The sequence below is a fragment of the Cajanus cajan genome, chromosome 2, assembly GCF_000230855.2.
Source record: "Cajanus cajan strain Asha chromosome 2, NIPB_CcT2T_4, whole genome shotgun sequence".
Taxonomy (NCBI): Eukaryota; Viridiplantae; Streptophyta; class Magnoliopsida; order Fabales; family Fabaceae; genus Cajanus; species Cajanus cajan.
The window spans coordinates 48083266-48095326 of record NC_138518.1 but is presented as its reverse complement, the minus strand read 5'-3'; the positions used below and the strand labels follow the sequence as shown (position 1 = coordinate 48095326).

Sequence of the window (12061 nt, the reverse complement as noted above, 5' to 3'; positions counted from 1 at the left end):
CTATAAAAGCTGCACGAGATTCAGTAGGATCTTTAATATTTTATTTATGTTTATAACCAATAAAAGAATATATATATATATATATATATATATATATATATATATATATATATTATTTAATTGTGTGTACTCAACTATTCTTTTCTTAAGCTATTTTTCACATACTTAGCAACTGCTTCATATGAAAGCTCCTCGTTCACTGTGTGGGATTATGCTCAAGGTACGATGAAGATCTTTGCCTCCTTAAGTTGTTTTCACTTTACTTTGAAACATCCTTTCTGTTTGGTGATGTTATTATTTGCTGAATATGCTTAAAACTCATTCTGGAATTTTCTTTTTCTGCCTAAATTGTTCTCCAGCAATTTTGAGCCAATAGTATAGTGTGTTGCTTGTACTCGTCTTGTTAGCATCGATAGTTTAAAGCTTGTAGTGTGAGGACTGACTATATTTAGATTGTCATTGTATATGCTATACACTGGGATATTTCTCTACCACCCTGTCATACCAATTATATTTTCAAAACATTTACATTTCTTGTCTAATTTAGATTTATGCATATTTACATTCCAAATTCCAAGTATTTCATTTTAATCTGCATTCTTCTCTTTATTCTTCTTAAACTTTCTTTTAATTTGGATTGCTTTTAATTTCCTTACAAAAATTTACGGTTTTACCATTGTAATTGCCTGAAATTTGATTGCTTTTCTTTAGATTTTTACATTTACTTTTCAAAGTTCATTTACATTTACGAGTATATGATTTATTTTCATTTTATCATTTAATTTCAATTGCATTTTTAAGTTTCACTTTCGATTACAGCAAACAGTTTATCTTACCAATTTTTGTCAATTACTGTTGTCAATTAAAGATGGTTTGAGTATATCAGAAGCTCTAGATAATTATTAGTAACATAAGAATTGCTTATTTGTGGTGATTGTTCAAACTATGAACTTGACTGCTTTGGCATTTTAATCTTGATTCTATCTAAAAGGCCACAATAGGCTAAACACTATACAGCTAAACCGATTATAAGATGAAGCCCAGATAATACTTTAGTAGAGTTGTATATATATTGCAACAATAGAATTATATTATTTTCAATTTTTCCTGGATGCCTGATTTTTGAGTTAAAAAAATCCAGAATCATTAAGTTGGAAGGCAGGCTAAGGTTATTTTTACAATCTATACAACTTGCTGCTGACATGACCCAGAATATTGTTTGTATTTGGCTATTGTTACTATTTTTATGATTACATACTTCTTTCTTACTGTGTGGTTGTAATAATTTTCTATGCACTATCATTTTTCTGGTAATGTTCACAGGGATGCCTATGATGATTGCCATTAGGTTGTCATAAAAGACCTCCTCTGAATGTATGAATAGGGGGTAACCTATACATAGATTGGTTGACATATTTTACATCAGTTCTATCAATAACTGATGTAAAATGTCATATTTTACATCGGTTCTGGGTGGAACCGATGTAAAATATATCATATATTTTACATCGGTTTCAGCCAGAACCGATGTAAAATATGACATATTTTACATCGGTTTTCAGAACCGATGTAAAATGTCTTGCACTTTTTACATCGCTTTAATCTACATCGTTTTGAAAACCGATGTAAAATGGCTAAACAAACCGATGTAAAATGTGTCTTTTGTAGTAGTGATAATAGCCTCATTACAACCCAAATAATAGCGGAAATAGTAACGGACAAAATTATAAATTCAAGGCATCTCAACAATTCTCCACCTTGACTTGAATTTTCCCAAGTCACCAGTAACCAAGAACAACTCTCCTGCTTATTCTCCCCGAAGGGTCTCAAGCGATGCGAATATTCACCAAGTCCAAGCTATGCTTAAACTTTTCAAAAGACAAAGGTTTAGTCAACATATCTGCTGGATTGTCTACCGTAGCTATCTTCTCTATGGAGAACAATTTGTCTTCAATTACATCTCGTATGAAATTCAATCTGACATCAATATGCTTTGATCTTTCATGATAGACTGGATTTTTTGCCAAACATAAAGTATCGGGCCCGACAAGTGGTATCAGAGCCAATGGTTCGACTGGGTTTGATGCGAGAAGACCCTCAGTGTTGTGCCTCGCGATGGAGAAGAGATCCGAACTTGGTGCCTTGTGTTGAAAGTCTTCCTGATATTGTGGTGTTCAGGCGGCGTGTCCCATAGAGTTAATGGCGGTACAAGATGGTGACGGATTATCGCTTGAGAGGAGGAGGTCACGAGACATGTGGTCCTTGGTCTGAGAGGAGGTTTGTTGGGATTCATCCCAAGTCCCACATCTGTAAAATGAAGGAACATTGACTAGTTTATAAGTGTCCACCATTCCATATAGTATGAGGCCTTTTGGGAAGGAGCCCAAAAACAAAATCGTGCGAGCCTAGCCCAAAACGGACAATATCATACTATGGTGGAGCAACAGGTGGACTATCAGGCCCTACAATAAGTGTAGAATATACTTATTTTTAAGATAATATAGTCCAATCTTATGTACAACTTGCTCATTCTTTTTACAATCATTAAATGAACAAAATTATTTACTATTTATATCACAATTCTTTAATTTGAACATCACGAGTAAAACATAATTTTGGAAACTTTTTTATTACTCACTCAATAATAAAGAAGTTTGCCTAAGGAAAATAACCATAACCGTAACATGCATTTCTACATTTCTTCCTTTATACGTACACTACTAGAATTTCTCTTGTTACATGCGATTTTTCCTGTGAATTTTTATGAAAAATTTGCAGGAAACGTTCCTACAAATTTTTCTACGAAATTTTATCTGCAGGTAATACTTTCATGGATAATATATTTTTGCGAAAAAAATTGCAGGAAAGTTTCCTGCAAATTTTTCGCAAGAAATTCTACAAGAATATTTTTTACGAAAAAAATTAAAGAAATTACTATAAATTCTATAATTCATCCGAAACATTTGTTTCCATGCCTCCAACATGTGATACATAATCTTTTAAATTCTAAGATTGTATATTATAAGCCTAACACTCAACCATACAAACCTTGTAAGGTAAGTGTTACCCTAACTTATATACTCTTTAATTATTTTATTTTCAATCGATGTGGGACTTGAATTTTTTTAAAATATTAAACTTATAAATTTAAATATATATATTTTTATTTTTCCCGCGAATTAAAATTTGCAGGAAAATCTGCAAGAAAAGTTACCTGTAAAATTTTTCTACCATTTAGTAAATGTAACATCCCAAATTTTAGTCAATGAAAAGAAATATTTTTTATGTATTTATTTTATTCACATATACATATTTTACTATTCATGTATACGTATTTATGAATACTGTAACATCCCAAAAATTTTATTCTTATGTATTGGGATTATTAGAAGGATTATCATATTTTTATACGTATTTTACTATTTACGTATACGTATTTTACTATTTATGTATACGTATTTTTACTATTTACATATACGTATTTTACTATTCATGTATACGTATATGTGAATAGTAAATGGCTGCTAAGGAAACCACGAGGGAAGCAAGTTTCAATTTTTTAATTAATTTTAATATTTTAATGAATAGTGCATAGTAATTTATAATATTATTTTAATGAATAGTGCATAGTGCATAGTAATTTCAAAATTTCTATAAATAGGGGCCTAAGGTTTTGAAAATTTAGAATTCTAGAGAGAAGGAAATTCTGGAGAAATAGAGAGAGGAAAGAGAGAGGGAATCTAACAGAGGAGGTTCTGCTCAAGTGGTAGCTCTTGTTTATCTAGGTAAGGGGGAGGAGAACCTTATCTTTTTAAAATTTTATATACTATTATGTATAATTATTTATGCATTTATTTGATTATATTTATTTAGTGGGGTGCCCCTAACCTCACTATATTTATATATTTATTCAGTGAGGTGTTCCTAACCTCATCTAACTACTTAACTTTTAATTACTATATTTATATATTTATTCAGTGAGGTGTTCTTAACCTCATCTAACTACTTAACTTTTAATTACTATATTTATATATTTATTCAGTAAGGTGTTTCTAACTGCACTATATTTATATATTTATTCAGTGAGGTGTTCCTAACCTCATCTAACTACTTAACTTTTAATTACTATGTTATTGTTATATTTATTCAGTGAGGTGTTCCTAACCTCATCTAACTACTTAACTTTTAATTATTATGTTTATTTATTTACGTTATTATTTAGTGGGGTGTTTCTAACCTCATATATTTGTTTAACCTTTAATTACTATTACTTATTCTATGATTATTCTTAAATCTATTTTGAGTAATTTTTTTATGATTAATATAATTTGTTAAAATGTCTTTTACTCATTTTAAAGATAATTAATACTCTATGGCCATAGACGATAAAGTTTGAATTATTTGTAGCTGGAGGTTTAACCTTGGGGATTTAAATGAGTAAGAAATGGAGGTGGAATATCTTTTGGTTGGTGTTATAATGATGCTCATTTATCCTGACTAGTCACTACAAGTATAATTCAAATTTTATTGTATCAAGAAAATCTAATATTTAAATCTGTATATATATTTATATATATATATATGTTAAAATTTTGTTTATAAATAATTATGTTTATTCGTTCGAATTATTGTATTTATTGGATATTGTTCTTACTCCTTTCTTTTCTTTGTTTTTTAAAATTAAAAATATTATAAAATAGATGGATCTACTTGGGATTCCAGATCATTTTGCAGTTGATATAGCTTTTTCTTGGAAGGAAATGAGAATGTGGAGGCTATTTGATGAATCTGTTATAATTTTATTTATTATTGTAATAGAATTGAAAGAAAGAAATGCTGTGTAAAATAATACGTTATTCTAGATATTTTAGAACCATATGTCATTTATTAAATTCACAAGATATTCTTTTCTTTACTTTTTTTTTTTTTTTTGTTAATGCTATAATTGCAGAAATATTATAAGTATATTATAATTTTTACTGTTGAGTGTAAGAATTGGGCGTTACATTAATGGTATCAAAGCGGTCGATCCAATCGGCCGTGAGTTATGAGTTTACTATGCTTGTTTGGTAGATGAAGTCTATAGTTACAGTAATTAAATCCAAAGAGGATGTATGTTGCGAATTGGAGTTTTAAATATTTTTGATAAAAATCAAAGTGTGAATCTTTGTTATTTTTATTATATGATTTAGAATTTATAAATTATTCCTAACTAGGAGGCACTGCCACCTTTACTGGAATTAATTTGTATTTCTTTTATTATTTTTAAACCTTATTAAATGATTTATTAAATTTGATATTTACATATTGATTTTTTTTATGGGTTAGATTGTAAGAGGATTTTATTTTAGTTTCTAAGTTCTTTGTGCTAAATATGAAAGTTATTTTGGTTCAAGATTGTAGGAAGAAATTTAAATAATGATTTGGAAGTATCTTAAGGTATTTTTGGGGCTTTAGACTTTGGTGCACTCTTTTGCTGATCAATGCAGGGAATGTTTTAGCTGCAGTTTTGTGATGCCAGTACAAGTATTATATTGACAGAGTTGGATTTTATGAATTTCATAAAAGTTGTAAGTTGGATGTTTACTTGTCAAGGGCACCAAAATCAGGTACAATGGAGATCTAGAACTTTCGTTATGAATATTTTAGTGATCAAAAGTCTAGCTGTTAAGTGCTGATTTAATCTACTACAATTTTTGAAATTTTTAGTTAAGTATATGATCATTTTAGAATTTCAAGTCTTTATAAGAATGATAACTTATCCTGTTAGCTTTCTTTTGGTGATAGGTTTGGGATTATTTGGTGATTGGTTTGAGATCATTTGGTGATAGCCTATATAATTTTCTATGTATCATTTTCTTTGATAGTTGTTAAAGAGATATATATGTTGTCATGATATTTGTGAGTTATTAGGAAATCGATTTTATTCTAATATATTGAGGTGTTATCTTGTGGATCAAAAGTTTCTTTAAGGTTGTATGATGTTATGTGGTAAAGGTTGTTCATGTACAGGCTATACGGAGTAAACAGTAATTGATTCATACATGCTTAAGAATGGTATATATGAAGATTTATAGTAGGTATTCTAATATGATTTGATATGCATGTATGCTGATATGAGGATGGAAGACCTTAGGAGTGAATTAATGAAGGTTGTGAGATTGACTTTAGGATGTGATATCATCGTATTATAATTGAGGATGAAAATATATTCAAGACAGCTTATGCCAAGTTATCTAAGTATGAATTTTTATGAGGTGAATTTTCTAGGTTGTGTAATTTCTAGTGGAGATATAACGTAGATCTATTTATGATAGAAGTTGTGGGAGATACCTAGGTCAATTAGTTAGGTTAGGAGCTTTGTTGCATTAATTAATATAGGAGATTTATTGAGATAATTTCTAAGATAGTATTACCTGTGTCTGGATTAACCAAGGAGAGAGAATTGCCTTTATGAAATAGTAAGTGTTATGTGGTAATATAGTAATGCTTTGAAGACAGGTTTGGGTGAATTATTTTCATAACCTTGAATTAGAAATTGTAATAGTTACGCTTGAAATTTTGGAAACATTACTGATATGATTCTAAGTTTGAGATATTTAGTGATCATAAGAATTTCACATATTTGTTTGATTTAAAGGGATTAAATATGAGACAGAAGAGATAGTTAGAAACTGTTAAGGATTAAGATTTTAATCTCAGTTGTTATTCAGAAAGAGTCAATGTGATGGTCGATACTTTGAGTAGAAAAACTCTATATATCTCTTCTTATGGTTAAGGGATATCTTTTAGCTCATATTAAGATTGTAAGTTTGATTTGTGAGATTACTTCTAGTAGAGTGAAACTAGGTATGACTTGAGTAGAGAATGGACTATTGAAGGAAATTCGAGAAACATAATTAGTTGATTCATTTTGATGGCAAGACATGAAATTATAAGACAAGATAGTAGATATGAGGTTGCCTTGGATATAGATATGGTGGTAAGACTTAGAGATTGATCATACGTATCTAGTAAACTTACGTTTAAGTACTTTATCCTTGGAGAGGGTCTTAAAAAATTTAAGTAATATGGTGACAAATGCCTTAAATAGGATGATCATTCATTTTTCATTTTTGAAAATGTAAAGGTTGAATTTGATTGAGGAGATTAGAAGCTTAAGCATGATGTGTAAGTTCACCCCTAGGAGCATTAAATTGAGTATGTTGAGAGGACTAATAGATTAATGGGTGTGATTAGAGGACTTAAGGGTTAAATCTTTTCTTAATAAGCCAAGTGGAAAAGATTGGTAGAGGTATAGATAACCCTTTACGCTTGGAAGTTGATGGTGTTTTGAGGTTTGAAGATGGAATCTATGTGCCTAGTAATTTCGAATTAAGGAAGATGATCTTAGATAAATAACATAAGAGTACTCTTAACATTCAGTTAGAAATACTAAAATATATCAGAGTAGCGCAGGGGAAGCATGATCTAAGGAGAAAAAAAAAAAAAAAATTGTATATTAGTATATAGTATGTCAAAAGTTTAAGGTGGAACATTAGAATCTTTTGATATTTTTACAGTCTTTAGATGTCATAATTTGAAAATAAGATTTTATGAACTTAGTTGTAGTTATATCTGATATGCTTAAGAAATTTGATCTTATTTGGATTATAATGGATAGGTTCGCTCACCTTGTATTTATTAATATTAGATATTTCTTGGTAAGATTGATAGAATTGTACATCAATAAAGTTATATGAGAATTAGGAAGCAAAATGCGAAGAGCATACCTATTTTTATTTTCAAGAAAATTTCGGGGACGAAATTTCTAAAAGGAGGGGAGAATTGTAACATCCCAAATTTTAGTCAATGAAAAGAAATATTTTTTATGTATTTATTTTATTCACATATACATATTTTACTATTCATGTATACGTATTTATGAATACTGTAACATCCCAAAAATTTTATTCTTATGTATTGGGATTATTAGAAGGATTATCATATTTTTATACGTATTTTACTATTTACGTATACGTATTTTACTATTTATGTATACGTATTTTTACTATTTACATATACGAATTTTACTATTCATGTATACGTATATGTGAATAGTAAATGGCTGCTAAGGAAACCACGAGGGAAGCAAGTTTCAATTTTTTAATTAATTTTAATATTTTAATGAATAGTGCATAGTAATTTATAATATTATTTTAATGAATAGTGCATAGTGCATAGTAATTTCAAAATTTCTATAAATAGGGGCCTAAGGTTTTGAAAATTTAGAATTCTAGAGAGAAGGAAATTTTGGAGAAATAGAGAGAGGAAAGAGAGAGGGAATCTAACAGAGGAGGTTCTGCTCAAGTGGTAGCTCTTGTTTATCTAGGTAAGGGGGAGGAGAACCTTATCTTTTTAAAATTTTATATACTATTATGTATAATTATTTATGCATTTATTTGATTATATTTATTTAGTGGGGTGCCCCTAACCTCACTATATTTATATATTTATTCAGTGAGGTGTTCCTAACCTCATCTAACTACTTAACTTTTAATTACTATATTTATATATTTATTCAGTGAGGTGTTCTTAACCTCATCTAACTACTTAACTTTTAATTACTATATTTATATATTTATTCAGTAAGGTGTTTCTAACTGCACTATATTTATATATTTATTCAGTGAGGTGTTCCTAACCTCATCTAACTACTTAACTTTTAATTACTATGTTATTGTTATATTTATTCAGTGAGGTGTTCCTAACCTCATCTAACTACTTAACTTTTAATTATTATGTTTATTTATTTACGTTATTATTTAGTGGGGTGTTTCTAACCTCATATATTTGTTTAACCTTTAATTACTATTACTTATTCTATGATTATTCTTAAATCTATTTTGAGTAATTTTTTTATGATTAATATAATTTGTTAAAATGTCTTTTACTCATTTTAAAGATAATTAATACTCTATGGCCATAGACGATAAAGTTTGAATTATTTGTAGCTGGAGGTTTAACCTTGGGGATTTAAATGAGTAAGAAATGGAGGTGGAATATCTTTTGGTTGGTGTTATAATGATGCTCATTTATCCTGACTAGTCACTACAAGTATAATTCAAATTTTATTGTATCAAGAAAATCTAATATTTAAATCTGTATATATATTTATATATATATATATATATATGTTAAAATTTTGTTTATAAATAATTATGTTTATTCGTTCGAATTATTGTATTTATTGGATATTGTTCTTACTCCTTTCTTTTCTTTGTTTTTTAAAATTAAAAATATTATAAAATAGATGGATCTACTTGGGATTCCAGATCATTTTGCAGTTGATATAGCTTTTTCTTGGAAGGAAATGAGAATGTGGAGGCTATTTGATGAATCTGTTATAATTTTATTTATTATTGTAATAGAATTGAAAGAAAGAAATGCTGTGTAAAATAATACGTTATTCTAGATATTTTAGAACCATATGTCATTTATTAAATTCACAAGATATTCTTTTCTTTACTTTTTTTTTTTTTTTTGTTAATGCTATAATTGCAGAAATATTATAAGTATATTATAATTTTTACTGTTGAGTGTAAGAATTGGGCGTTACAGTAAACATTATTTGCGAATTTATTTTTGCAAGAAAATCTGCAAGAAACAAAATAAAATTCTTACAATATTTTATGCAAATTTTTATCATGAAAAAAATTTTCTATGATCATTAAAATTGTAGTAAATTTTGTAAAAAAAATCTGTAAATTATTTTTCGCAAAAAATTTCTACAAATATATTTTTAGAAAAAATTCACAGAAAAATGACACATATCCCCGTTAATACTTTGGAAGAACAAGTACTCAGAAGTTTAACATATTTCAGGGCACGAGTTAATGATAATGTTATTGATTGATGTAAAAGACAACATTTTAAAAAGAATAATGAATACCAAAATGGTAACTACACTTTTAATAAGTATTGAAGCATATAAACAATCTTTTGGAACTGAACTAAAGTAAATTATTTTTGAAATCATTGGATATTAATTAGTTTCACTATTACGAGTATTTATGTATAACGATATCATTTGAAAAGGGATATATATCGTCGAGGTCTCTAATAAATAGGGTATAATAAATTTTAGGACCCTAAAAATTTTAAATCAAGCATAATTTCAAATTCACCATAATTTATCTTTGCATCACATGAAAGACTCCAATAAAAAAAAATATACTCATGTGACCTAAAACTTTACCTTTGCAACTTAGTGGATATTATTCTTTTTCAACATAATTTTACTTGAAAACCCTTTTGTCATTTGTATGTTTGGATAATTTTTTTTAGGAATTCTTATAAAAGAGAAAAATAAGAAAAATTCTATAAATTAATTTGTATATAAACTAATTTTATTTTATAAAAAAATTATTTATTTTTTCTTTCTATTTTCTTTCTTAAAATACTTCCAAAGAAAATTTATCCCAACAAATCTTTATAAAAACTTTCTAGCTTACAAGTCGTACAAGTAGAAGTAGCAATTGTTGTCTCAATTGCTTAATGCACGTACACTTTGGATTATAGTACTTGGCATATACAAGTTTGGGAATAATATAAATATTAAAGAACTGATAAATTGATACATAAGATCTCAATTTAGGAACGTGAATTCTCCCGTGTAACATTAATACATAAGTTTTACAGATTGCAGTCACTTTCTCATCAATGTCGCAAATTTTCTCTTTAATTATGATAAATTCACCAAGATATGTCTGATCACTAAAGCCTAGAATAGTTATATCCTATACTTTTTATTGAAGCACATCACTAGCTAGTAGCTATATCTATCTATCCATCACAGTAATCAACCTTCGTTGACTATTAGTTACATAACTAACATTTCTCTTAGACCCCACTCGTACCCTCGTTTGCCCCATCCATCTCTACCCCACCATGAAAGCTTCATTAGAATCACTCAATTGACATTGTTTTAATTTATTTATCTTTTCACTAAGAAATTTTTAAGAAATATTAATTATGTCTTTATTTTTACATAATTTTTAAATTCTTAGTTACAGACTTATCATAAGGAAAATGATGTTACATATGTCAAAGCTTTTTTTGTTTTTAAATATAAGCAAGAATGTTGGTACATTCCTTAGTCTTTGTGTTATTTTGTTGAATGAAAAATAAAGTACACAATCCTTCTATTTCATAATAAGTGTTGTGTTAGAAGAAAAAAATAAAATCTTTTTTTAATATAATATTTATTATCTTTTTTTTAATTTATATTTCTAGTAATATTTTTTTACACTATAACAAATATTATATATATATATATATATATATATATATATATATATATTAACATATAAAAATGTCATTATAGATATAATATACATAAATATAAATCTATTTGATATATGTTTACACATAATTTTAGTATAGATTTTAAATGTGATTCAACTGTATATATTGTGTGTCAATATGATTTATATTTACTCTTTTTAACATATATTAACATACTATATTAACATATAGTAGTTTTTAGTAATAATATTGTGTATTATTGTGTTGCATCATTTCTAATAAAGAAAATTAATTTTAAAGCTAATTAAAAAAATATTTAGTTAATAAATTTTCTTACTTTATAAATAATTTAGAATAACTTATTCTAAAACGAATAAAATAGAACTATTTTGAATTACGTTAGCATCAATAAAACCTCAGCATGTGCTTGTCTACTTCTAATATCTTCATCTGATTGAACATCTTGATCCAAATGGTCATTGGCTATCTTGTTTAATATCTAGAGTCCCATCGTTGCACGTACTCATTTATTTTCATGGGACTATAAATATTATTTTATGAATTTGTGTTATATATTAATAATACATTGATGCATTTATATTCTATATTTATATATGTTTTTGGTTATTAATTTAGATATTACGATGTGTTTATACTGTCTTTTATTTTCTTAAATAAAAAATTTAACCGGGGCAATGTGAGTTTCATTAGTGTCACAGTCACTAAATCCCTCAGCAAGTTGATTGTCTATTTCTAATATATCTTCTTCTAACTC

The 12061-nt window shown here is 27.5% G+C and overlaps 1 long non-coding RNA gene across 1 annotated transcript; it reads left to right on the top strand.

Annotated features, from left to right (window-relative positions):
• The first annotated feature begins 2213 nt into the window (after nucleotides 1–2213).
• On the top strand, nucleotides 2214–9507 carry LOC145954312 (uncharacterized). The gene is made up of 3 exons (XR_014431508.1): nucleotides 2214–3785; nucleotides 4701–8371; nucleotides 9293–9507. It is a non-coding gene; the product is annotated as an uncharacterized LOC145954312 (long non-coding RNA).
• The last annotated feature ends 2554 nt before the right edge of the window (nucleotides 9508–12061 follow it).